Genomic DNA, 27,791 nt, shown 5'->3' on the forward strand with positions numbered 1-27,791 from the left:
AGCTAATATGTAAGGTCCATTTTCTTGACATATTTAAGGACAAGTGATAAGTTACAGATGGCAAGTTCACACAGGCACAGTGTAGCAGAATGTACGGGAATATATAAATAGTTAAGTGTTTGAGGCATCTCGAGGCAGTGCATCTTGAGGAATATTTTGGCACAAGTGGTAGTAGAGGTATCAGACAGTCAACAACATAATCAATATGGCCACCGAGGCTAGGACAGTCCATTTGGTAGTGTGCAAAATCATATAAATGGAAGTACAGTACAATCCAACAGAAGTGTACAAATGGCATTCATCCAGAGGTAAGAAGTTTATCTCCACTCATACATGGGTTTAACTCTGAGGGGGGGAGAGATAGAGAGAGAGAGAGAGAGAGAGAGAGAGAGAGAGAGAGAGAGAGAGAGAGAGAGAGAGAGAGAGAGAGAGAGAGAGCGAGAGAGAGAGAGAGAGAGAGACACTGTTGTTTACTTGAGCCCTCAATTATTAAGTCTGTCATGTTTGTAGCTCAATGAGCCGCCGTGACTCCATTGTCGCGGTGTTGCTGAAAGCAAACAGGTCTCCGTATATGCAGTATTGCCAACTCCCCAGTAAGGACAGTCGCTGTTCACTGTCCTAGAAGTCCCTAAATGGCGTCATCGCCCAATTTGCATTATTTACAATTTGCATGTAATTATGATAGACGCTGCATATGTAGGAGAGATTAATAACGTTGCAGGAGAGGCAAAAAGTGAGCAAAAAGCACACTAAATATGTTTAGAGCTACAAATTAACTTTCTTCTGTTTATTTATTTATTTTTTAATTTTGACTTTGAAATATGCCACCACTTCTCAACATAACTTTATGAGTTATATGCTTCATGTTTCAAAAAAAGTTGCAAAATTTGTCGCTGGTTGCTTTTAATAAAAAATAGTTGCGTTTCGGAAAGAAGAAAGTCACCAAGTTGTCATCACTGTGTACAGCCAGGGAGGCAGGAGAACTGGCTATGTCGTGTCTTCCATACGCGGCCACATACGCTTCACGGATGAAAGGAGGAAGTGGTGACCGGTAGCCTATTCACTAACCAAGAAAACCAGGAAACATAACATGACAGGGACAAGACTGGACAATGAACCAACAAAGCTGAAAGAAAGCTGGGAGCTAAACACGCACAAACTGACGAGACAACGAGAGACACCTGGACAAGACACATGAATGTAGCCGAGGAAGCTGATTGGATGACACAAGGGACCGGATGACAAGCACAGGTGGACACAATAAAACTTGACGAGACACGCAATGACATCAGGGACACAAGAAAAACATGAAAACTAATATCTAATCAAAACCAAAAGCAACAAATGTGAAATATGACAGATTTAAAAGCAAAGTAAAGAAATAATATATATATATATTTTTTGGTGTTATACACGTGTGCGTGTGTGTTATTCACAGGATTTTACTGTGATAATATATGACAATAATAAATTATTATTAATATATTTTATTAAAAAATAAAACATAATAATAATTGAAAAAAGTGTACCTGCTCATCTCTGACTCCCAGATGACCCAAGACTCACTCAACAAATTCCATTTGGCCACCAGCAACCACCTACCTGATCTGCATAATAAAACTTCCAATCTCTCAAGCATTCATTATCACGTTTCTGCATTTAACATCGGGTTTGAACCGTCATGTCAACGGCCTGTAGTTATCATAGTTGTCGCTGTGCGCACATGAAGTCTGCCAACCTCTTTTCATGTGACATATTGCACAAAGCCTATTTTCTCTTCTGAAATTCTTTGTCCCTTCCCCAAATAATGTGCCTGCGGCAACCACCACCCTCACTCCCTTGTGCAATGCCACCGCTAGAATGAAGATTCATGTTGACGCATATATGACAGTGTTGGGAATTTAAACTAACGACATTAGGTAACTCAGTTTTTTTTTTTCATAAACAAACTAATCTAACTAATTATTCTCCCCATATTTGAAACACAGTTATCATTATTGTATGTGAAATGCGTCGCGTTACAATTATACATTTATTAGTTTCGAGGCTCAAAGTAAGCTACAAGACATTGTGCAGTCGTGTTTGTCTTTTGCGGACATCTTGCTCTGAAAGTGTTCTTTGTGCACAGTTAGCGGCACTGTTGTTGTCGGACCTTGTCACAATAAAAGTGTCTTGACAGCTGAAATGTATAGTGACTTTTATTTTGGAGGTGCCGCGAGAAACGTGTCATGATGTGGAGGACGTGTCTTCCTTCCTTAAGGCTTAGTATTTTAGCAAACAGTCCACATGCCTCGCCTGGAAGTCTTTTTGAATTTTGACAAGAGTGACATTAATCAAAATAACAGTAGAGATTTGCCGGAAAATGGCCGCCAAGAGGAGTGATTTGTTGGCAATTCTGTTCCACAGAAGAGCCACATTGCAACTCCACAAGCACCATACTGTATAACAGCGATAAAGGAAAGATACCGACCGACATGTTTCCACACACTCGCTAGTTAATAGCGCCAACAATTGTATTTCTCTTATTTCATGAGTGCTAAACACGTGAAAAGTGTTGAAAGAAATATCCAGTCTCGGCAAATCACACTGACAGAGGCGATGGAGTCGAGGTCTGTCGGGAGCACCGAACTAATTAAAGTGAGAAACAGTTCGAAGTTTGAATATGAATGATGCAAGCCTAGAGTTGGGCCGTTTTCTGACGTAAATCAATCATTAAACATGTCTTTAAATGTGCAGAATTATTACCGAAGATATATCACCATACTCTCAATTGAGAGTGTACAAAAATATGTTTTCAGAGAGATCAAGTGGAAGCTGATGATTTTGAGGAGGAAATGGAGTAGTTGTTATTGCAATTATTTTGGCCATGAGCGCATTAAGCACTGTATATTTTATAGCATTGGTGATTCCTTCTATATACTATTGATTATTTTAGCCTGCAACAATCATAAAAAATGCCCGCGAAATCCTGGAGGGACTGGCTGGGACTGTCTACAAATTACCTATAGATGACATATGTGCCACAAATCACCATAGATTTATCCAGTATTTATTAAATTTTTATTATTATTACGATTGCTGTAGTAATTGGCAGTGGTAGAACATACATCACCACTCCAAATTTAACAAATTCTTCTTCTTATTATTATTATTATTATTATTATTATGGAGTGAGGCATTTTTGTGACAAATACAAAAAATAAAAATAAAACACCCTATATAGCTTGGACATAATTGGAATGCTTTGCATACAAATCTAATAATAATAATAATAATAATAATAATAATAATAATATACAAAAAATAAATCTTATTCATTATAAAACTTTTTTTTAAGTAGTGAAAATAGTTACTTTGCCTGCTAATGAGTTACTTTTACTTTCATTATGAAGTAATTAAATTACTAACTTTTCAAGCAAGTAATGAGTAATGAGTAACTATAATTTACTTTGTTAAAGTAACATTCCCAAAACTGATATTTGATAAACGTAAATTTAGAGGCACCTTAAAAAAAGTGTGTGTGTGTCTGAGTCTGGGGATTATTGACAAATAATGACGCTGTAACTGGAATGTCAATAGATGCGTTTCCGCTACCCCCAGTTTTGCGCAAAAGGCAAGTTGCGCCAAAGCAAGCTTGTAATGGACACATGATTTTCGAAAAAACTCTCAAATATCGCAGAAAAATTTTTACGCTCTCATGAGGTGATTTTTGAGACATGTCGAAATAGAAGTATTTAGCAAAAGTGTGACGGAAACACTTTTTGCGCATTCCCTGTAGTAATGTGATACCCGCCCAGTCACGGAGGAAAGGAAGCACGGTATGTGCTTTCGTGTCGGAGCTGCCTCCTGAGGGGATAACAATTCTTTTTAAGGACAAAGCGATTTAGCTATAGAGCCAATATGCCGTCGTTCAATGCACGTTCCATTGCATTGCATGACAAATGGCCGTTACCCCGGGCAACGAGCAATTGTGCGACATACGGAGCACGTCCTCGTTAAAATCCATCCATCCGCACCATAACACAAGTTATAAGCGTGCACACACACAACACTCACACCAAATGCCCAAACCCGCCCGATGAGGGGAGAAAGATGTTGCGAGATCACGCGAGACGGGACATGACGAGAATTGCGCCTCAGAAGTAAAACACTCACGTCAAAATTGTACTTCATCGAAATAGTACAATATCGCTTTTATTTTTGCGAAAAACTGTCATGGAAACGCAGCTATTGTTCTCTTCTTGTGAAAACACTTAAAGCTGGAAGTCTGAACACCAATCAAATGTTGATGACCTTTGTTGTTGTGTATAAAAGACAACTTTGCCATTTACACAGAAAGACCAAATCATGTGGTGTAAATGTTACCATCGTTGGCGTGCAGGGGTTGTGTCATCCATTTCACATGTTGACTACAGCAGTGGGACGGCAGTAGATGGAGAAATACGGAGAAAGATGGAGAAAGATGGAGAGAGGGGGGTGGGGGGGCAGGTGGTTGTATTTTGGTGGCTATCTGTTTGGAAGATGTGATGGAAGGAAGGAGGATTACCAGCAAATGCTGATTAGCTGACAGCTTAACGACACGCTGTGTTTTCCTTCTCGTCACTAGCGCATGACCCGGGGCTGATTGGGAGGAAATGAAATGATATTTGCATGTTTTTTCCCCCTATTTGTCAAGAAAGTGCTAGATGGAGATTAATATTCACTTCACATCAAATCCAACATGTGTTGTCAGTTTTGTATACTCAGGGGAGAAAAGATACCAAAAAAATGGACTTTACATTTACAGTTGTGTAATTTCCATGTACAGCATTCAGGATGTTATTTGATTATGTAAGAAAATCTTACATTTGTGTTTAGCTTATAAAAAACTGAGAAAATGTTATTAGTGTTATTATGTTGTCTTGTACACTTGACGGTGAATAAAAGTCAGTGCATCCAAAAATGCTGTTTTGATAAGGTTGCCACACATTTCATCGCCCCAAGTCAAGATGAGTGTGATTGTGGGACGGCGGTGAGTGTCGTGCTTGTGGATGAATGGCAGTGGCCGCTCTGTGTTTTCTGGCTCATTGCCTCAAAATGACTCTCCCAGTGTCACTGTCAACAAGGGCTGGGAGACGGACGGAACATTTTCATCTTTTCCTTCCTGCTCCCGTGCGAGGCAGCTCTGTCTTTTCTCCTCAGCCTCCACAAGCCTGCCAGGTCTTCTTTTCCATGTGTCTCACTCTCCTTTCTCAGAGCAGGGAGCCCCCCCACCCCACCACCCCCCCACCCCCACCCCTCCACACACACCATCACCATGCCATTGCTTCCCCGGAGCTTCTAGAGTGGGGGATGGGAGAGAGGGAGGAGGGTGGCGAGGGGAGGAGGAGGCAGGACTGAAGAGATAGTCTGCCAGGCTTGCGGGGAGGCGGCGGAATTCTGCAGGTTGCCACGGTGAGCTAGTCGATATCACATTGAGTCACTTAGCTGCCAAATGAACGAACCTTTTCTCTGCCTTTTTCATCTGCTACACAGCGGAGATGAATTGTGAGTGTTTGTGCGTGATTCCACCAAGGCTACTTTGCTGTGCTTCTTTAAGCATCGAGTATTCTGAAAATGAACAAATCAAAATAAGGTTGGGCAGCAATCTATATTTTCGAATTGCAACCAGAGAGTTAACTAGTGAAGTCATGCGATTAATTACAATTTTACAAATTTTAATCGCCTTACGTGATTTAAAAAAAAAAAAGATTAAAAATTTGGGGCGTCAGGCAATTAAAATTTGCAATCGTAATTAATCGAATGACTTCACTAGTTAACTCACAATTAATCACAAATTTTATATCTGTTCTAAATGTACAATAATTTTTTTCCTAGGTTTTCATACTGTTGTTAACAGAAGTGGATTTTTTTTTTAAACTAATACAAACAGTTCAAATGAATTAATGGCAGTGAATGAGTTAACTTACATAGGCTACTGTAAAATGAACAGAATGCAATCCAAGGTTTGTCCTTTGCCCGGGACACCATTTTTCATTAGTATGGCCTGGGTTTCTTTATTTGTATGCAACCTACTGGGTGTTTGACATTTCAACTACTGGTAGACTTTTTCAAGTTTTTACTAGTGCTGTCAAAGTTAAAGCGTTAACTGATTAATTAATCACACAAAAAAATCACATTAATCATGAATTAATGCAGATTAATTGCATTTATTAATTTTGACCAGAGATTATCCTTTAGCGTAATAGTTGATGGCTACGCTTAAGGTAGCACAGGTTGCGTTTGAGCAATAAACGTAATTACATACATTACAGTAGCATTTAATAAATGTTTTCGTATCACATTTAGAATATTTGTTCATGTCAAAATATTGGAGTCGTTTTTTTCAGATTTTAAATTATACAAGTAATTAACTGATTAGAAAAAGAGGAGGATGAGCATGTAGAGTAGATCCTAAAATGTAAAAGACGACCTTGTATCATTAAATGTCAAAAGAATTAACACATAATTGGTGCTCTTCAGATTTAACGGGAAAAAATGTTAATCATGATTAATAAAAATCCAGGATGTGATTAATGTGATTCAAAAATGTAATCGTTTGACAGCTCTTATTTTTTTACTTCATGAGAGGTCTGGTATTCAAATGATCCTTACACAGGGCTGGACATTAAAGCCCACCAAATGCGGATGAATTTCAAATCAGTAAGTTGCCAGTAAGTTAAACTTGGATTACTAAATGAACAACGATGAGCATTTGTAAATTAAAGGATGGAGTCTGGATATTAATACAGAAAAATTAATGTTAGCTAATCAAGAATAAATGCTAGTGTTTTCCAAGTGCGACAAACAAGCCATCAAACTCTACCTATTAAGTTTGCGAGAAATCTAGATTTGACTTACTGGTAACATGATTTTTTTCCTGTCACTATCGAATATTTTTAGAATTAATTAATCTATCGATTAATTCACTAATTTGATTCATTTTAATGTTGCATTAACGTGTAATACAAAAGACTTTCCCCCCTGATTACTGTTTTTCAACCAGTGACTGGTGTTTATTTCGTACTTTGTATTCGTATAGCGATTAAACAAATGCGGGATTGATGTTGTACTTGTTACCGGTTCTGTTATTGTTTTTCAAAGTAAAAACAGATGTTTGCAAATGTCTTATTTTGATTAAACATAGAAGATAATAAGTCTTCTTTCATGAAGGACTACAGAAATCCATGAACAATTACTGTTGATATGCTGAAATCAGAGGATTTGGACAATTTGTAATAAAAAAATGGCTCAAAACGCTGTCGATTAATTTGATAATTGATTACTTGTTGATTAATCCATTAATTTTGACAGCTCTAGATGAATCATTTTGTGTTTTGGTTTCAAACCCAAACCCTATAAAGGGAAAGAGTCTTATTAACTAAATATATTTCAAATAAAAATATATTATGAGAGCTAATTATTTGATAATGGCCACCAGCGTTAAATGCTTATGTAGTCTTGATTCGAGTGAGCATTGGGATGATTTACATTTAATGGTTGTAAATCCATTTGAAGTAAACTTTAACATGCCATAGTCAACTTTAATCATATTTAACATAATCCGCTTTATGCAGAACGTCCAATGACCAAATACGGGAAACAGGTTAGCGGACTTCCTGTGTGTGCCACAATAACTAGCATGATTTGAACCCAAACTTGTGGATGTTTTTGAAAAAGGTTATTATTTATTTATTCATGTATGATAAATGTCTACATGAAGATATCCTGTATGGTTATGGTATGGTATTTCTTGTGTAAAACTAAAAACAGTGTAGATGTTTAATATTTCTACAGTTGTTTTGTCCTGGTCTCCTGCCATAGTGCTTTGACCTGTTTTACCAAATGTGGAAGTTGTTTGTAATTCTGAGAACCACAGTGGCTGAGGAGCAAAAAAGTAAAAGAGGAAATAAGACAGCATTCTGATGAATATTGCATTTGTGGAATATGAATTAAGCAGAAACATTTTTGTGGCCATTTTGCTGAAGATAACATCACCGTGACATCACAATCAAATGATACACTTGAAGCAACTAATAACAATGATTAATTATCCTGATGGACAAAAAATTATTAGATCAATGTGAAATAATTTTGTGTTTGTTTTTAAAGTAGCTTACTATGTATAGGTGAATTTGGGGTTGTTTGTATACTCACCTCAGCACTCGGAAGCGCCAGCCCACCCACCAAGTGTGCTTGATTTTGATGTCACAATTTTATGATGTGTCCAGACATTAGCCACATCCACAGATGCTCACACTAACAACTAGTTGACATGTTGGAGAGACTTAATGTCTATAGAAGTTTCAGCCTTAATGTGGTGTGCGTGCTCTGAGAGCTGTTGCTAAGCAAACACACTCATTTCACTTCCTTTTCTGTTATGATGTCCAACGTAACAACTATCTTGGTAATTTCCCAAGATTCTAAATATCAAAACTAAATAATACGTCCATTATTCACTGATGGGTTTGAAGCAAAGAGTGATGTGACGCAACAAAAATATCATTTCTCATCATTTGCTGTAAATCAGGAAGCGGTAGGTAGCAGATATCACTCATCAAATTTGACAGGATTTTTTTTTTTCCGCTCTTGGCAGAGAGTGGGGGAGCACGGCTTCTTCAGAGTAGTTGAGATTGCCGAACAGTTTCCAATTTGTCCCTATTATTGTTTGAAGGAAGCCACAACGTGTTATTGTTTCTTCATTTCCTACGTCATCACCGTATTTTATGAAAAGCCTTTGTCGGTGGTGGGGCGCAGTGTGCGTATATGCTAAACACGCAGTCAGTACTGCGTGCGTGACAGCGAGAGGGAGCCGATCTGCTAATGTCATGCAAATGACAAGCTGCGGGCCCCGCGTTGTGGGAACAAGGCCCTTGATTGGAGCACCTTGCACTGTTGCTGAGCGCCCCTCAATAGTGTCCTGTGGGGGAGCAAATATGCTTATTGTGAGTTCATTTTAATTTTTCAAGAGGTTGTTATATGGCGTGAGGAAACAAGCCTTAGAGGGAGAGAAGCGACAGTAATCTAAGGTCAGTGTTAATTAGTTTCTAGACGTGTTCAATAAAGAAAAAAACGAAAGCGAAACATCAGCAAATGATGTAGCCTTGAAATATGGACAGTCCACACCTGCATGACAAGAACCAGAGTCAGTTTTTGTGTCACCGTGCAAAATAGCTCAACTGCAGTCACATGCTCAGAATGAGGTGATAACACAATCTGACTCACCACTGCAGAAGAAGGCTCTTGAGTCCCATTGATCCCCTTCTGCAAACTGTGCAATCATATGCTGACAATTCACTTTATGGACAAAAGGCACAACTCTTGATAAGGCAAGGGAAAAGAGTTTTACCTCCTTTTATCAGTTTTTTTTCATGCTGAAAAAGTGACCAAAATATGAACAAAAGGATTAAGCACTCCTCTCAATTAGCAATGAACAATACCACTATTGTTTTTCACAAATCGATACCAGTACGAGTACTCAACTTGAGTAGTCACCAATACCGATACCATTAGTATGTTTGACATATAACATTTCCCCAAAAATAATAAAATAAAGCATTTTTCCTTAAAATTCCATTAAATTAGTGGCAAATTTCTATTCTTCTCATTTCAAATTTTAAGTTCCTAATCCTAAACGGCCACAAGAGGGTGATTGATACTGATATCTGATTGAGTGCCGATACCTTCAAATAAGGCCTGGTATCGGCATACCTACTCTCAACCAATACATCAAGCAAGGGTTGGGACAGACTCCTTAGTTACTGCTGAAACCTTCTGGACAATTCTGACAAGATCTTGTGTGGGATTTGATCAAAATGGGTAAGATTTATAGGTGAAACAATTACTACGTTACAAACAATTTAATATATTTTTTTTAAACCACTGCCCCAAAAATTCCGACCTATAGAATAAATCATTAGTTGTTTTCAGGGATGTTCGATGCTACTTTTTTTGAGACGGATACCGATACTCCAATCTTCAGTACTCACGATACCGATACCAAGTGTCGATACCATTAGTACTTATGATACATAAAATTTGGAATAAAACAATGACAGATAAAAAAAATAAAAAATTATGACATATTTATCCTAACCATAGCAAATATCCTTAAAATTGAATGAAATTAATGGCAATTATATTTTTGCAATTTCAGTCATTTTAGACGCTTACAGCATAGCACACACAATAAAATGAATTTCAAAAAATCTTTAAATATGATGAAACAAATAATGCAGTGACCAAAAAAAAAGTCCCAATCAAAATATGTGGTTTTACAACTTATTTTTAAGGAATAGAGTGAAGTGCAAATAATTCAATTCAATACAATAGTGCTTCAAGTCATTTAGTGATATCTACCATGTTAAGAATTCCTCAAGCTGTTAAGTCTTGTTTTGAAATCCATGCTTTTAATTTGGAAGTCTGCTCTGTATAGGAATTAGTATACTAAAACCTAAAGGGAAACGAAAAAAAAACCACATTACAAATATAATGTAGGGGGTATAGAGCTATAATTAGCGCGAGACTGAACTGTTCTGTTTTTAGCATTGCAGCTCCAACGACTTTAACGAGGCAATTAAACACGGCGAAGTTACGTGAGCTACAAACAAATATGAACCACAGGAGTACTTACTTACTCTCAGTAATGCACACTGAAATGGCGCTACCGGAAGTAATGAAATGAACAAGTGTTACCTCATAAGGAGACACACAGGAAACCAACAGAACAAAACTTTTGTTCCCCCCCACAAGTGCAGGGGCCGATTCCAGTATCGATATCCGTTGCGTGTATCGATACCATGAAATTGGCCAGGTATCGATCCGATACCTGCTATCGGTACTCGCCCATCCCTAGTTGTTTGACTCAAAAGTCATTGTTTAAGCTTATCAACACAATACGGATAAATGTGTGCTTTGTGGGAATAATCTAATGAAGGTACTTTTCTTCTCCAGCCTTCCTGGTTCACAAAAACAAGCCCGACATGTTTCGATAAATCTGCTGCGATAGAACTGCAGAACTCAATCAGATTGCCCAGCCACAAAGTGCTGCAAGCTGCAAAATGCTGTCCTGTTATAAACTTCATAATCCAAGCAGATCCTAATAAAGACGGACAGGGTGCTAAAACATTTAACACCATGGAAAAATTGATTTTTCAGGAGCAAATAAAATACAAAGCAGTGCAGCGTTCCTAGCGCCCTCCTTTCAGCAGCGTAGCCTCTGCTCTGCTGCTATTAATCACCTTCAGTCCCAGCTTCGGCCACATGGCTCTCTCCTCTGCCACTGTATTCAACTTGACCTTTTCCTCCTCTTGGACACATCCACTCAGAACCCAGGAGCCTTTTTGATATGTGGGAACATTTTCTCTGACCAGACATCTCGCACCCTTGGTAACACCTTAGACGAGAGGATGGGCTGGAGAGGAGGGAGGGGAGGTCAGAGAGAGCGAGAAGGGGAAAAAAAGCAGAGTGTGGAAAAAATGTGAAGAAATTGGTCTGTAATATCATATGTGGAATAGGCATCGGATTAGCTCTCAAGTCTTTATATTACGAAATGTACATATTTCCCTCCACACACATCTTTTTCTGGCATTTCAAACACTGTTCATATGGTTAAACTTTCCTTTTTTTCATTCTTGGTCTCCTACCCATTTCCTTGATAGACACAATTGGGTATAAGGAAGCGGATAGGGCTTGCACCACTGAGGGAGAAAGTACTGTATAGCATTAGATCTTTTTAAACAGACATTAGAGTGAGAGACGGTGAGAAGAATTTGATTAGATTCAGAGGGAGGTTTTCAAATTACACTTGAATTTCATTGTGAGTAAAAGAGCTGCAGACAGATAAGAGCGCTGGGGGTGAAGGAGGGAGATTTGGAGCATTAAGGCGAAATTAGCAGGAGTGGGCCTGAGAGAAATTAGATTTGATTCAGAGGCTGAGCGGAGGGAAAAAGGGCATTATCCTTCAGATCTGTGGGAAGTCGGATGAGGAAAAAGTCAAAGTGGGTGAGAAGAGGAGAAATGGGATGGAATTTTGTCAACGGAATAAGAATAAAGCTGTACAGAGGAACCTAAATCAATTTTTTTCGTGTGTTTCTTGAAAAACATAAAAAAAATGACTTAGGTGATTATTTGGTGGATTTGTTTGCTTTGTGTTGGGAGAATCAAGTACAAGTACTCATCTCTTGAGTAGTCTCCGATATCGATACCAAGTACCAATACCAATAGTACTTTTGATACATAAAATTAAAAAAAGAAACAACAGATATTTTTTTAAGAAAGACCTATACTTCCAAATATAGCATTTTCCTTAACATTACATGAAATAAATGGCAATTTTCTATTCTTCTAATTTCTGATTGTAAAACAGCCACAAGAGAACAGCTGATACTGGTATCGACAAACGGCGCGAGTACTGATACCTTGAAATAAGGCCTGTTATGCCCAATGCCAATACCGGGTATCGGTCCTTGACCATCCCCCCCCAAGAAAGGAAAGCCAACATCGACATGGCACTTTTAGACGTATATTGACTGGAACACACACAAATACAAAATGAAAGCAATCATAAAGTACATGGAAAAGACGCTAACTGAACTAACCACATGCAAAAAGGCGAACCTGACTGACTGCAGTTCCTATTATCACTGATTATATTTACATGCAGTCAATATTCGGGTTAAGGTCCGAATTCCGGTTTCTGAAACAATCGAGATAACACGTTTACATGCGTGGCGGAAAGAGTTACTCCCGTTTACATGCTCATTTGTGCTCGTTTGGAATAACCCATTTGGACTGCGACGCGCGGACAACGTAATTACATAAATAACGTGAATTCCGCTTTTAACTTACTATACGTTCAATAAAAGACATATTTATGTCACTCTTCACGCTAAATAAAGTTGGCAGATTTCCTCCTCGCTCCAAAAGTGCGGTTCTTTGCTGCAAACATCATGGTTGTTGACAACAGCTTGAGAATTTCCGGTTGAGTAATTTTATGTATTTCCTTACACGCCAGAAGCACGGACTTATATAGTGGTATTTACTGCATGTGTATATAGGTACAAACTGTGGCGTTTTCGCTATAGAGACACAAAATAATGTGAAAACGCAGTGGAGAAATCAATGTACTCAAGGGAGGCTCCTTTAGCAAGTAGGACGGAGCTGCGCATACAAGTCGTAAATACATAGACCAAGATGCCTTGCGAATCAAATCAGCAAGGAAGAAAATAGCTAGCATGCGCACCGCGAAAAACAATGCCCGATCGATCGAGATATTCCAAACGCGTTTATATGTGCAAGAATTCCGGTTATGAAAGGAGTAACCCAGGGCTCTTATTTGGGTTTTTAAAAACCTGAATAAGAGCATATTCGTGTTTTTGCGCATGCTTACATGGGCTTACAAAACCAGAATATTGCCAATATTTGGGTTTTAAAAGGGTTATTGCCTGCATGTAAACGTAGTCACTGACAAGGCCCCACCCCCTTTAAAGGCTGTCATGCAAATGCTACAATATGTGTGTGTTTGACTTCATTACGCAATATAAAGCCAGTTTATATCTTTTTGTCATTATCACTTTTTTCACATTTTTTATATTTATTTAAGTTCTATTTTTGTAACAAAAACAATTGTAGTGTTGGAAAGGCTTAATGCCACTTAAGTTCACTTAGTGGGGAAAATTCTAAAGTTATCAGCTAGCAGTTAATAGAATAAATTGAAGTCCACCGTAGCGCCAAATGAGGCCTAGCCCGTGTCCTGTCACCTAATCCTGTGCTCTCTGTAGGTTTTATGGAGCTCATAAATAGCCCCCCAGTGGCATCATCCACACAGAGAAGACAACAAGAGCCACGCTGCCTCTGTGTCACTTGAATAGTCTCAACTCCGAAGTCTGTTTGAGCCTCCAAAACATCATTAAAACCCAATGGTTCCCTTTCGACGCACGCACCATCGTGCGCCCGCCAGCCCACAATGTTGGGTGCTAATCATGTTTAAACAACACTCTGGCAGGCTACGGCACGCTCCCCACAGGCCCTGCACAGGTGGTCATTAACGGCTCATTAGCGCCACCAAGGAGGTTATGTTTACATCACCTTATTTTTTTGGTCAATTAGCAGGATTCTGCAAAAGCCACTACCACTAAAACAAACAACAATAACCAAGCTAAAAGAAATGCAGATTTCCCAGGAAGAACCTATAAAACGTAGAAATGGATCAAGGATTTTCACGTCTTTATTTTTATATTTCAAGGATATTCTTCAACATCGGGGTGTGTGTGTGTGTGTGTGTGTGGGGGGGGGGCTCTTTTGGGATGGGGTGGCTGGGTTGGGGGCAACTAACCAGAAAAATGAAAAAACTGACATTCATGCCGTTTTAAAGACGGACAAAATGTGTGCATGTATCTCTTCTTTTTTTAATTTTCTTATTTTTATTGAACCACTGTACAGAACAGAATCTTAAAGGAGAAGTCAACCCCAAAATATTTTCTTGACAATAATATGTTCTATGCAATCCAACTAGTCTAAATACGCTATTCTGGTTAATATTGCGTTAGAGCATAGGTGTCAAACCCTGGTCCTGGAGGACCGTAGTCCTGCAGGTTTTGGATGTTTCCGTTCTCCAACACAGCTGGTATATGATCAGCTCATCAGCAAGCTCTGCATAAGCCTGATAACGATCCTGCTGATTGGAATCAGCTTGTGTTGGAAGAGGGAAAAATCCAAAACCTTCAGGACTGCGGCCCTCGAGGATCGGAGTTCGACACCTATGCGCTAGAGAAAATCCAGCATTTCTTATCAAGATATGAAGGCGGCCATTTTGCCACTTGCTGTGGCGTGAAAATGACATCGCAGTTGCTCAGGTCTCAGTTAACAACAAATCACAGCTCAGCTTCAAAAAACAGGTGCGCTGTGATTAGTCATTGCCTGAGCAACTGTAATGTCATCTTCAGTCGACAGCAAGTGGCAAAATGGCCGCCCCCTGAGATGGATAAATTTTGTTTCATAATGTAAAATTAATCCGAATGTCATCTTTAGACTACTCAAGAAATGTTTAAGGTTGACATCACCTTTAATATATTTTAATTAACCCCCAAAATGATGACAATAATAATAATAAAAACCATGCAAGTGTTATAAGAACAGATTCAAATCTCTAATGCATTGCGCAAGTCTCTATGGTTCAGAGTCCAATTTGCCAACACACACACACGCACGCACACACGCACGCATGCACACGCACACACACACACACACACACACACACACACACACACACGCACACACACACACACACACGCACACGCACACGCACACACACACACACACACACGCACACGCACACACACACACACACACACACACACACACACACACACACACACACACCAGAACATGCTCAAAGGCCAGATCAACGTGCTCATTCAGGCAGGCAGCGCACAGGAGACAATGTGAGCCAGCCATAAACATGGACACACACACACACACATACATACATACAGGCACACCCACGTGCGCACACACACACGCACGCTGAGAGAGGGTGGCATGGGACCAGAAGGTCTTGGCCATGTCAGCCCCACGTGTCGGGGCTGTCCTTGGGTTCTCGCGCTCTCAGGGAGCCTGCTGATTTATGAGGCCAATCATTGTGTGTGTGCGTGTGTCTGTGTGTGTGAGATTGAGGCTGTTACCGAGACACTCATACCATGAGGCCAAATACCATCATGCAAAAGGAATGAATTCACTTTAAACCGATAGCAAAAGTAAAGAATTGTTTGGCATCCTGTAAAGCAAGTCTAGCCAGATGATAGCTTCATTCAAAAACAAATCATCAGTATGGACGAAATACAAGAAGCTGTATTGTATTATTGAACAGTGTTTCAGCTTCTTTCTTTTTTTTAATGCCACTAAAACTCTTCAGTTGGCATTGTCACTTAAATATATGTTTGTTATCCATTAGCTTTTTACTTGGATATCACTTATTTATTTACCTTCTAGGTTTAACGTCCTCATTTAACTCACCAATGCACGACTACTGAGAGGTTCCGTATCTGGCACTTGCGCATGGTCATAAGAGGTTGTCTATCGAACCCATAAACTTCGATTAGGGAGACCCACACTATATCACCTGGGTCGTGCCACCCCATCTGAGTAAGTTTATTTATTTAGCTACATGACAGGCAACAGTATTGAACTTTTTGTTCAATTAATACCAATAGATGTCTGACAGTGTCAATTGTGAAGATCTCTTTATACTTTAATTTAGATTTTTATAGGTTCGACAACACATACTCTCTAAAATAATTTGCATAATAGATTAAAAAGAAAATACAACATAATCATGGAATTTAAAATATAACAATAATACTCTGGTATAGCATTTTCATCAACCTGTCAAAAGTGGAAACCTTTCTGACGTGTCAAGGAAGCTGAAACATACTCAACGTAACATGTTAAACCTAACTTCAAAATAAAGTTGACAAATACAGTAATACATTGACGGCAATGCAAATAGCCTTATTATACTTTTACTTTGAAGTTGGCCCACGTTGTCGCGTGATGGCTAGCTTGACTTCCCTTTTAGACATTTCTTTATTGTAATTGATTGACATTGTAGTTGCGCTGACCAACATCAACACAACGCTATCTCAAATTCATATTCAATCGCTAATTTAGGATGCTAAGAAACCGCTAATTAATTACTCCGTCATTGTATGAAATGGCAGAAGTCTCCGATGTAAGTGGCTAGCGGCTAACTGTTAGCATTACCAACGAGCGTCTGGCTGGTGAGTGAGTTTGACTTTTATTACTTTGTAATTCACTCTCCATGTTTAAAGGAAGGGAATGTGCCTTTTCATTATTAAAAAAAACAAACAGACAAAAAAAAAAAGATAAATAGAACTTTGTCTTCATTTATTTTAGAAAAGACTTTTGCCCATTAAAAAAGGACATTCAACTCAAAATGACATACTTAGCTGTTTAAATTATAGAAACACAACTTTAAGCCATACATTAGTATTTCACACATGGACCATGTAAAAATAATAATAATAATACTAATTTCTGCCTCTTATTGCACGTAAAGTTGTGTTCCTAAACGACTATATTTAGACATTTTAAATAGATTTTTTAAATTAATGGGAAAAAGCATTTTACAAAATAAATGAAGATAAAGTACTATTTATGTTTTTTTTTTTTTCTGATCTGAAAAACAATCCGATCCGTGACTCAAATCTGTGATCCAATCCAAACCATGACTTTTGTGACCCGTTGCACCACTAGTTTGGACAGAAACACTGATAGCATCTGTTTTGTTCTGACTTTAAAAAAAATCCTGCAAGGAATTTCAACAGAACATTTGGGGAACATTTTCACGTTTATTGAATTTTCCCTGTTGACTTGCTCATGCAGTGTTGAGTTTGCACACAATTTGATTTGTGTGCCACAGAACTCTCTTTGATATACAGCTGGTGCTCTAAGCATTTAAATCCTGCTCTAATTTGCAAACTGAATCATTAAAATTGGTAACTACATGCACAAGGGAGTGTGAGATTGTGTGTGTGTGCAAAGGTGCAAATGCATGTGCTTGTTTGGAAAAAAATAAAAATCTGTATTCAGGTCTTGATTTCCTTCTTGCACACACGCACGCACGCACACAACAAGGCCTACAGAGGCAGAAATAGTGGGAGACGAGAAAGGGAGAGGAGCCGTGAAGCGTGAATTATGGATTCTGAAGGATTTCCCCTTGCTGTGAGAGAGGTGAAGCCAGAGAATTATTTAGAAAAAAAAGAATGACACTTTAAGTGGAGAAAGTCAATATAAAAAAAATATCTCTCTCCATAAAGAGGAGTGAAAGGTCTGCTAGACCAACGGCATTAGGACAACTAGAACTTTGTGTTCCTCTCGCTGCTGTGTGTCTGTTTTTTTGTCCTTGGGTTGCAGTCGAAAGGAGCACAGTGTGAAGTGATGAATGCTTAACCATGTGAGGCAACGGATCAAAACATTTTTGCGGTGGAAGCGCTTTAAAACAGGCAGTAAACCATTCCAATGCTGATAACACACACACACGCACACACACTGGTCTTGCCAGTTACAGATAAGATTTAGCGTCCACTGTCAACTACCAATGTAAACATACTGTTTTTCTCATCTTGATTTCCCTTTTCCCTCTCCGCAAATGTCATTTTTCACACACACAAATGCATTTTAACTTTTTAAAACACACTTGAACTGATAAAAACACACATTTTAAAAAATTCCTGAGAGACTGCTGTGACTTTCTCGCTCACACATTTTTTCAACAGTAAATTTCGTTCAGTAAATTTTACTCTAAAAAAGACTATATTCGGTTCCAGTCTGAACAGAGTAAATTTTACACTTGGAAGAGAGTAAAATACTAAAACAACAACAACAACAAAACTAGTGATGTCAAAGTTAAAGCATCAATTAATTAATTAATCCCCCCCAAAATTATTGCATCAACCATGTATTAACGGAGATTAATCACACTATTAATTTTAGATGATCCTTTAGCTGACAGCTGATTGTTATGTTGAAGGTAGCATAGGTAGTGTTTGTGCAATAAACATAACTACACGCATTGAAGTAAAGCATTTAATAAATGTTTATGTATGACATTGAGAATATTTGTTCATATAAAAATATTGGGGTCATTTCCCCCCCATTTTAAATTATGCAAGTATTTAGAAAAAGAGGAGGATGAGAGCGTGCAGTGGATCAAAACTGTGTTGAAGATGTCCTCATAACATTAAATGTCGAAAGAATGAACACATAACAGGTGCTCTTCAAATTTGGCGGGCAACATTTTTTGATAAAAAGCCTTTTTAATTAAGCGATTAATCGTGATTAATCAAAATTCTAAAATGTGATTAATCTGATTAAAACATTTAATTGTTTGACAGCTCTAAAAAAAACACTCAAGGGTTGAGGAACGATCCCACCATCTTCAGACAGCCACTCTGCCACTTGAGCTATGCCAGACTTATTGTTTAACATCCTGCTGGTGTGTCCAAAAGGAGACCAAAAATGGAGTTACGAGGATTCCTCCGATATATTGACACACAGCAGGAGCGGCATGGCTCAGTGGGGGTAGATTGGCTGTCTCCCAACCTGAAGGTTCTGTGATTGTTCCTTGACTGTTGAGTGATTTTTTTGTGTGTGGAATATTTCACTCTCTTCCGTTTAATCTGTTTAAACTGGGACCGACTATAGTCTTTTTCAGAGTCAAATTTACTCTACAAAATTTACAGTGAACTTAAAGGCAAAATGTGACCGATTCAAGCTTTTTATTTGTCACTTCCAGTTGAAGTTCGCTGTAAAACTCAACCATAAAACAAAAGAATGAAACACTCAGGGGCTAACCCTTGGGAGTGGTGTGCCAAAATATTTTGAAGTTGCCGACCATATAATAAAAGAAAAAAGAAGAAGCTGTCATTGGTGGGAGGGTGAGGGTGATGTTCATATATGATGCCAGCGTACTACTCATAACACAAATGTGCATCATGAAGAATAAATTTCTGTCTCTCGTCAGGTTTCCAATACACTTTTTATATGCATTCTAATTTTCCATAGTAAAGTGTTAGAGGCATGAGACAAAATCACCTTCAAAGCATTTTTAAGAAAGAGTACAAGTATAAACAATACGCTTCCAATGATTATTTGGGTAAAAACGGCATGAAAAGCCCTCGTAAAAATGTGATATTTCGTGCATTTTGCAAGCCCTGACAGCTCACTGGAGACGCCATCTGAAGTTGGTGATGACGAAATTGTCAGTAAATCAGTTGCGCTGTTTTTATTGATTAATTGAAGCAGTCTCACCGTACACAAAAGCCAAATGACATAGTCGTGTTGAATGCAAAAAACATGCTTCGTTATTTGATCGCTCTTGTAGATCTTGTAGCTCTTGATGCTAACCCCAATCGCTGTTATTCGTATCAGGCAGCGTTACGCCCGGTGTCCGCTGAAATAATCCATCACTGCTCATTCATTAGCAGCGAAGCTAGCGGACGAGTCATTTCAGCTAACGTGTTGATGCTAATTCCAATCAATGCTATTCATATTGGAACGCAGAAGAGAAGTAAAGTGAGGCGTTATGAGGAGATCGATTGTGACCTACAGCGACCAAACAAGTTATTCCGCCAACAGATTGCCATAGCAAATCGTTTGCTGCTGAAATGGGATGGAATAAAGCCCCATTTGTTCATTCGTCTTTCTGTCACTGACGCTGTTAAGACACAGGACCGAGAGATGAGTGCGCTTGTGTGTGTTAACATACTGTATTTTAGTTGTTACCTGTTTGTTTCTCTTTCCTGAACGACTTCGATCGGTAGCAGGTGCCGTTCCATGTCTCGCATAAAGACGCATCTCTGGGGAACCGAAACAGGTTCTCCTGTCGAGTCCAACAAAAACAGCAACGCTTGTCTATGGAGAGTCATAGAAAAAAAAAAGCAGTTAAAATTACCGTGTGAGCAGTTCAGTCCAGACTTGAACCTTTTTCTTTTTTAGGATTGTGCCAAAAATATTAAGATCACTCACTCTTCAGCCTTGACTGTCGGAGAAGTGAGAAATGTATCCGAGTCTGGCTCCTTTAAAGGAGAAATTGGACTGTCAGAAGGAAGTCTTGCATTCATCTCTTACAGAACCTCAAGTCACTGAGAGGTTGGAATTTTGGTGATCAGACCTAAGAACAATGATGACCCTGGTTTATTCATTTAAAAATGAGTTAAAGCTCATTTAGACAGAAATGATTTGAAAGTGATGCCATCTTACTGTTTATTTGTTCATTACCTTGATTACTTGCAAGTGAGATGATGTTTGTGACCCTGATGTGATACAGTAAGCCTTTCTTAGATCATTCACATGCTCCAAAATTAAATTGCTATTTAGATGATGTTTATGAAAGTCTCTGGCCAGATCCAACTTGGCAAATAGAGATGGAATATTTAACTGCTTTTATTCTGATTTATTTTCTTTCTTTCTTTCTTTCTTGGATTTTACAGTAAATTTAACAGTACTGGTAGCACAGTGTTTTTATGTGTCTATTTCTACGCTTACACTGTTAGGACACATTTGTTGTGATTCTCTATGTTGACTGCTTTCAGTTATATGAAACGAAAAACAACTTCCTGAATTGGCCGTAAAATGCAGAGGAACCTCCACTCTGTCTAGCGACACCACGACTTGGAGTGAAACTGCAGCAGAACGTGATGTGTATTGTGCACAACGTAACACCTCTGCCGTAGCCTGTTGCAGAAGTATAACGAGGCCTTTAAACTTCTTCATACCATAATCACATGCACATTTCACTTGATTGGGTAGTGGGAACCATATTGATGACTAATTTACAGCACTAAACGCATGGATGTCAGGAAGCCCAATTTGCAAACCTAAGCAATATTTGTCTGAAAAATGTGTTTGTAAACTGATTGGTTAGTTAGCTAAGGTTACACTCAGAAGCTCCGCACATTCATTGCTCAATGTTTTTCACTTCACTTGAGGGTGTAGGGTCTGAAGCGCACTTGTAACTCAAGTCATTGGAAATAAAATAGGGCTCTTGTAAGTCGATGTACCTCCTCAATTGCTACTTTAACACACCTGGAACAGAACACATACAGAGCATATATTATACTAATGGGGCTTTCTTCTTATTGCTGTTAAGTATGCTGCATGTGCACTATAAATTCGGACTTGCCTTAAAAAACCCACAACAACAACAACAACAACAACAACAACAACAACAACAACAACAACAACAACAACAACAACAATAATAATAATAATAATAATAATAATAATAATAATAATAATAATAATAATAATAATAATAATAATAATAATAATAATAATAATAATAATAATAATAATAATGGCGGCACGGTGGCTGACTGGTTAGCACGTCCGCCTCCCAGTGCTGAGGACGTGAGATCGAGTCCGGGCTTCGGCCTTCCTGGGTGGAGTTTGCATGTTCTCCCCGTGCTTGCGTGGGTTTTCTCCGGGTACTCCGGTTTCATCCCACATTCCAAAAACATGCATGGCAGGTTGATTGGACACTCCAAATTGTCCATAGGTGTGATTGTGAGTATGATTGTTCGTCTCTGTGTGCCCTGCAATTGACTGGCAACCAGTTCAGGGTGTACCCCGCCTACTGCCCGAAGCCAGCTGGGATAGGCTCCAGCAACCCCCGCGACCCTTGTGAGGACAAGCGGTAAAAGAAAATGGATGGATGGATGGAATAATAATAATAATAACAATAATAACTTACACATCTGCAATTTAGTGGGGCTGTCAATCGGTTGACTGTACTTTAATCATGTGTGACAGCTCAGTTGGAAAACTGAGAATGTTTAAAAGTGCACACTCTAAAAACAGTTGGGTAAAAAATAATCCAACTATGGGTCAAAAATGGACCCATCCTCTACTTGTGTCAATTTGAGTCAAGAAATGGGTCATTTTGTATAAAACAACTCAGAAAGTTGGGTCAAAGTGACCAATAAATTGGATCGGGCCATTTTTGATCCATAATTGGGTTACTTTTGACCCAACTTTTAGAGTGCACACTCTAAAAACAGTCAAGAAATGGGTCTTTAAGCATGAAACAACTCATAAATATTGGTCAGATCCTTTACTTGGGTCAGAAAATTGGGTCATATTGTATAAAATAACCCAGAGAGTTGGATAAGTTTGACCCATAAAGTTGATCGGTCCATTTTTGATCCATAATTGGGTTACTTTTGACCCAACTTTTTTTTAGCGTGTGCACTCTAAAAAAAAATCTTGGAAAAAATTAGGTCATTTTGTAAAAAACAACCCAGAAAGTGGGGTCAAACTGACCCATAAAGTGGATCAGTCCATTTTTGATTCATACTTGGGTTACTTTTGACCCAATTTTTTTACCCAAGTAAAGGATCTGACCAACATTTATGAGTTTTACGCTGAACGACCCATTTCTTGACTCAAAGTTGGGTCAAATCGACCCAAGCAGTCCATTTTTGACCCAAGTGCTTTTAGAGTGGATGCTAATATTTTTATTTTTTTTTACAATTATGACTTGTTCAGGTTAGATATGATTTTGACAAGATGTGCTGTAAGTAAGAAGACATGGAGCAATGTGAGAGTCAGTCCAAATTTTGTAATACGTGAGCCCCCTGCTGGTGTGAGATTCTGTAAAGCACTTTGTGCTCAGCCAGATACATGTAAGCCACAGATGCACATTTGTCGGAGATAATGTGTGAGTGGTATTCAGCGTCTCAGTTGATGTCTGTGGGAGTAATACATTTCAATCACAGCTGTAGAAAACATCCTGCAAGTGTGTGCGTGTGTGTGTGTTTGGGACATTAGCCTCCCCCACCTCTCTTTGGACCATCATTCCCAGAGCGGCAGCAGATTCAGCTGTTTTCAGTCCACAGTGGCTGACCTTGACGTTAAACCTCATATGGTGGTCTTAATCACTCTGCTATCATGAAGTTTTCAATTGCAATTGCACCACAGTTCATGTTGTGATCACATCTGTTTTGTTGATTGAGACTATTAAGGTTTGCATAGTATAGTCCAGTGTTTGGAAAGTTCATTTTCTATGTGAACTATTCCAAAGTTCAGCTCACAAATTTGAAAAAGAACTAGTTCAGTTCAATGTTCATAAATGAAAGTCACTTTATTCGCTTCCAATATATTTTAGAATTCAATTCCAAAATAAATTGTTTGTGTTTAAAGCTTTGAATGGTCTGGCTTCTCCATACATCTCAGAATGTTGTGTTTGTATGCCCCAACAAGATCCCTGCGGTCATGTGACCAATTGCTGTTAACCTGTCCCCGTAAAAGGTTAAAAACTAGGGGTGACAGGGCGTTTGCGCTCGCTGGACTCAAACTTTAAAATAAGCTTACCCTGAAGATCCGCTCTGCCTCATTTATCGAGTGCTCCAAGTCACTTTTAAAAACACATTTGTTTATGCTGCCTTTTAACACAAGTTGATCTGGACACCTGGATTTATTTTATTATTGTTTTCATCTGTATTTTTTTTATTTATTGTGTTTTATCTCAGTGCTATTTTAATTTCTAGTTTTAATGGTGATTATTGCATTTTCTTTCCTATTGTTTTTTTTTAAATTTCTTTTATCATAGTGTTGTTGTTGTTGTATATATATTTATATATATCACGCACATGCAGAAGGGGGGCTATGGGTGCCGGGGCACAGGCACATTAAACAAAAGCCAAGGTCATACAATGCAGAAAACTCAAGCAAAACACATGTCTTTATTTGATAGATCTTGTAGACATGATCACAGAACATGCTGTGTGCTAGCCCAGCTTCAAAGAAATGTATAACACAAGTTGTAATCAGCCTCGCAACTACAATGATGCCTGACATTTAGGCGCAGTTAGCTCTTAAGATGCGGGTAAGATGACCCCCTCAGTTTCATAAAGACTACGCTCCTTCCCATCCACTTTCGTCACGGCAAAAATCTCCGGTAAAACTAACATTCCTCTTCCATTGGGAAGGTGGGAAGAGCATGGAGCTTGTGTAGTGTGTACAGCTTCTGCTCTAACTACTGATGCGTTTAAGGTACACAGAATATGTCGAAATTTGTAACTCTCGGCTACAATTTTAACAAACTCTTCCAGAAGACTCCAAACTTGTAGCATGTACTCAATGATAGCTGAAATGAAATATACTTCAAAATATATGAGGAAATTGCTATATGATCTTTGTTTTTACTTTAACTAACCCTTTTTTATTAAGCGATTAATTGTAATTAATCAAAATTCTAAGATGTGATTAATCTGATTAAATAATTTAATCGTTTGACAGCCCTAATATATACATAAATTTATACATATATACGGGAAAAAATGTTGATTAAAAAAATGTTGATATTGTTGATAAAAATTATTTTTTTATTAAGCGATTAATCGGGATTAATCAAAATTCTAAGATGTGATTAATCTGATTACATTTTTTTATCGATTGACAGCTCTAATATATATATGTTAAACGATCAAATTTTTTATTCATATTAATCACATTAATCATTAATCTGATTTTAAAAAATTCATCGTTTGACAGCTCTAATATATATATATATATATATATATATATATATTAGGGCTATTAAATGATAATTTTTTAAAATTCACATTAATCACATCTTAGAATTTTGATTAATCACGATTAATCGCTTAATAATAAATTGCTTTTTTATCTAAAAAAATTTCCCCGCCAAATTTGAAGAGCACCGGTTATGTGTTAATTCGTTTGACATTTAATGTTAATGTTATGAGGACATCTTCAACATCTTTTGATCCTCTACACGCTCTCATCCTCATCTTTTTCTAATCAATTAATTACTTGCATAATTTAAAATGAAAAAAAAAAGACCCCGATATTTTGACATGAACAAATATTCTAAATGTAATACACAAACATTCATTATACGCTTTACTTTAATGCATGAAATTATGTTTTTTGCTCAAACATAACCTGTGCTACCTTAAACGTAGACATCCGCTGTCACGCTAATGGCTAATCTATGGCCAAAATTAATAGTGCGATTAATCTGCGTTAATTCATGATCATCATAAGTAATTAATTAATTAACACTTTGACGGCACTAATATATATATATATATATATATATATATAGACATACACAGTATATATATTGTATATTTATATTTAATATTATCATTAATATTACTTTCTTCTTTTTATGTATGTATGTATGTATTTGTTTTCATTAACCCAGGGATACCAACAATTTTGTCCATGTGTGTATAATGTATGTATACAAATACCTTGTATAGTGATAGAGTGAGCAAAAGAGTAAAGATTATGGGCTGTAGATATTGAAAGAGGATTCTATTTAGGCACCTTGAATTCCCTGCGAAGGTTTTGCATCAATTTAGTAGTAGCATGTAAGATCAAATTGTATGGAAAACGCATGATTCAAATTGTCTTTTGCCAGGAAGCCAGCATAAGAGTAAGTACCTATGATGAAATGATGTCAGATAGTGTCACACTTTTGTTACACACTGCCGAAATGATCACATTCTGATTTGTAATAACAAAATTCGACTTCTTTCTGTGCATGAGTGCTTGTCAAATGTGTTGCATTCCTGCTGGTTAATGCAAATGATATTATTTGCATGAACCCATTAGTGGTGAGTGGTGACCTTGTACAAATTGATGACACTTGCAGTGAGATGTTTCCACAAGGCCACAATCCGATTGGTTGACAAGACCAATACTCTAAATCCTGAGCTAGAGTATAAGATCATCCTGCCCAACAAAGTCAATTAGCAATTGTTAATTATAAGTAAATTCTAACTAATTCACATCTTCAAGGCAATTTTTATTCTTGTAATGTACTGTAAAGTATTTTTATTTCTTCGTCGGCTCTTTCATTTGTCTGGGCTCTCTCAAAGTTTTCATTTTCTTCTGCATGTCATGCTACACCATTACACGCCTGCTCCTCAGTCCTCCATCATATTGACATGCAATTGGATTAAAGCAACACTAAGGAACCTTCAGTTTATGTTGATTATGGCGCCGCCATATGAACAAAAGCGGTATGTTATGCCTGAAGGAAGACCTCATTTCCCATGAGGACAAGCGCATTGCGTCGTTTAGCGCATTGCGAAAGCCTGGCCAATGTTGACCCTTGACTGTCCTTTTATCCATGTAGCTTCCCTTTTTTTGGCTCCTCAGAAATTTTAATCAGTTGTTTTGCAGCTTCTGCGCCGACATTCAAATTGACTTCCGTCTTTGTAACGAATTGGGAAAGGGGGAAGTGACGTATGCCATAAAGCAGTCAGCACATTTGTAGTTTTTTGTGTGGCAGTGTTCCTACCATTCTCCTCAAAGTTGTTTATTGCCAGGAAAAAGGATACTGACCCCCTCAGGCCATGGCAAAGGTACCATTCAACTAGGTTTAAGTTGATCTTTCATCACAAGAGTTATGAAAATATTTTATTAAGGTTGAAAAGTCCCTAAGTGCTATACTTTAAATGGTCCATGGACTTTTATCAAAGAGGTAGGTTAAGATATAAGGCTACACTAACACTTCTACAACAGCTTCACAACCAAGATTAGGATTTTTTTTTCTTTCAACATTTCCACAGTTATTAAAGTAGCACTCTGAACACCAGTTTTTAAAAAAATATTTGAAAGAGAATTAGTTAAAAGTGTTGAAAAGAAAGGATGCCATAAAGATGCTGAAATGCACATCAACCATGACATTAGAGAAAATCCACCACTGCACTTTGTTAAGTGGTTGGTGCGACCACGAAACCTCAAACATCCTGCTGTAATTCTAAAGTGCAAAGCATCTCAACAATAAACACAAAGTAAGTTTTTCAAAATGTACCGATTGCTTAAACACAACAAATCAAAAGCAAGTTAAACAAGACTCGACCTTCAACTGCAGGAGAGGCCTCCGTGAATAAAAAACAATTTCTAGACTGTGTGGCCGTAAATTGAAAATGAATATGTCCTTAAGTCCTGCAATGGTTTTTAGTGCTTCTTTCATCCTTGTCGAGAAATTCCCTTCTCAAGTGTCTCTTCTGTGCTCTCACTCTCTTATTTCAACCTTGCCCTGCAGGCCTCTCGCTGCTTGTTTCTCAACTGGTGCTTCATGTACTCGCTCGGCTCCTCTCCACAAGAGCAAGATTACATGTGTGCAATCCTTGTATAAAGAGTGCAATATTGGATGCGTATGCGAGCAGAGTGAGACACTCTGCACTCAATATGTGAAGAGAGTGTGAGCG

The sequence above is a fragment of the Vanacampus margaritifer genome, chromosome 7 (assembly GCF_051991255.1).
Source record: "Vanacampus margaritifer isolate UIUO_Vmar chromosome 7, RoL_Vmar_1.0, whole genome shotgun sequence".
Taxonomy (NCBI): domain Eukaryota; kingdom Metazoa; phylum Chordata; class Actinopteri; order Syngnathiformes; family Syngnathidae; genus Vanacampus; species Vanacampus margaritifer.